This window comes from Pteropus vampyrus, unplaced genomic scaffold, assembly GCF_000151845.1.
Source record: "Pteropus vampyrus isolate Shadow unplaced genomic scaffold, Pvam_2.0 Scaffold1000007658, whole genome shotgun sequence".
Taxonomy (NCBI): domain Eukaryota; kingdom Metazoa; phylum Chordata; class Mammalia; order Chiroptera; family Pteropodidae; genus Pteropus; species Pteropus vampyrus.
Window position 1 is genome coordinate 1 of NW_011922060.1, and position 2,066 is coordinate 2,066.

At 53.3% G+C, this 2,066-nt stretch overlaps 1 pseudogene; it reads left to right on the forward strand.

The window, feature by feature from the left end:
* Positions 1-583: 583 nt before the first annotated feature.
* On the forward strand, positions 584-1,846 carry LOC105311739 (annotated as a pseudogene).
* The last annotated feature ends 220 nt before the right edge of the window (positions 1,847-2,066 follow it).

The following is a 2,066-nucleotide window of genomic DNA, read 5'->3' on the forward strand; positions in this document are numbered from 1 at the left end:
CAGGAAGCCAATCTACAGGTAGTTACTCCTACAATCCATCGCTAGTTCCCTCCTTGAGAATTCGTAAAGTATCTCACTCAACAGTAATGTAGATTCTCAGGATTAGAAATCAGTAAGCTGGTATATCAAGTAAGTTTACTTGCCTAGTCCCCTGACATTAACTAGCTATATACTTACACTGCCAGGACAAACACTATTAATTTAACAATAAGCTGTACAGCAGTGAAATTAAACTGCGCCTTCATGGACGTAGCAAAAATACAAGCACAGTTACCACTGTAAAGGGACTTAATATCTAGATGTGATCACTAGAAGAAGAGCCCCAACTGGAATGTAAACTCCATGAAAGACAACTGTGTTCACTGCTGTATCCCTAGTGTCGGAATAGTACTAGACATATGGTAGATTCTCAAGAATTATTTGTTGAATGAATGGAGATCAAGCAGCATAAAGGAATATATGATCAAGTACTAAAAATGTAAGAGTGGATGGCATTCAGCAAGAATAGTGAAGATGTGGCCTGGGCCTGGACCAGTGCATAGCTCAGGCCGCTCTCTGCCATGGCCCTGGAGGGCAGCAGCACATGGCAGCCGCGGTGGCCAAGAGCGGGCCCCCCACCCCTACCCACAGTGACCCCCGGCGCCACGCTGCCCTGCGGTACCACAGCCCCGCCACCCCCAGCCCCACCGCCGAGGCGCCGAGCGCCGAGGCCGCCGTGGGCATGCGGGGCTTCCAGGACTCCTTCGAGCAGCGCACGCCGCTGCGCCTGCTGCTGGACGCCAACAACGGCCCGCACCGCCTCTGCGGTCGCCTTCTGCACTCACCAGCTGAGCGGCGGCCAGTGGAAGCGCCTGGCAGTGCTGGCCAAGGCGTGCTTCGGCGGCAACATCGCCTCTTCATCTTCTTCCACGGCGCGCTCCAGAAGGCGCGGCTGCGCGAGTGAGTCAAGCGGCAGAGCATTGAGCGCCAGACGGCGCCGCAGATCATCAGCCATGGGGACCCCGCCGCCCAAGGTCTGATTCCTGCCGCCCGCCGGCATGGCGCACTGCATCCACCTGGAGCCCATCCGCTTCCACATCAAGGTTACACAGAGCATCCAGAACCATCATCAAGAAATGATTGGTTTCTACAGAGAAAACGGCTTCCATGGCTTGGTTGCGAATGACTCTGGTTACGCACTGAGCGATAGCCCCTACTATTTCAGTGCCTATGCCCTAAAACGGAGCAGAAATGGGAAAAGTCTCGCCACAAGCCAGTACCTGATGCACGAGGTGGCCAAGCAGCTGAACCGGAACCCAGACCACTTCCCTATTTTTGCCGCTCTATCAGGATATCACATTCTACCTGATGAGAACCTGACTTCCTTTCATTGGAGTTTACTTGATCTAGAACATCGGCTAGCTCCACTTAAGGTCCGGGCCCACCACCTGGTCTTGCCACCATGTGAGGTGGTGATCAAGGCTGTGGCTGACGACACCAGTACACCTCAGACCTAGAGGCCATAGCTAAAGATGTTTTCCAGCATTCTCAGTCTAGAACAGATGACAAAGTTATTCGATTTAAGAGAGCAGTTGGATATTATTCAGCGACTAGTAAGCCTGTGGCTTCACCCACCACACTACTTAGCTAGATCAAATCCATTTGGAATGCCTGGGATAGTGCCACCATATCCCCCGCGCCGCCACCATATCCCCCGCGCCGCCCCCATGCTCAACATTCCACAGACCTCTGCAAGCCAAGCCCGCAGCTCCGCAGGGGCACAGCCCAGGCACTTGGGTCAGGGTCCACACCGTACAGTCTCGCTGAGCCGGCCCTCACTTTGGTAACAAGTGAAAAGGCAAACTGAGCAGAACAACTATAGTAACCCTTCCCCATGAAAGGAACACATACTCCACTGTGTGAATAGGTTCTCCCTCATCAGCCAGATCCCATCAAGCAGGTCCCAGCGGCAGCCCAAGTGACGTGGAACTCAGCCAATTTTCCGGGTCCTCATGTCATCATCTTTAAACATGATGGAAGGCCCTGGGAAGAAGCTGCAAACCCATATCAGTGGGAACAAAACTGGG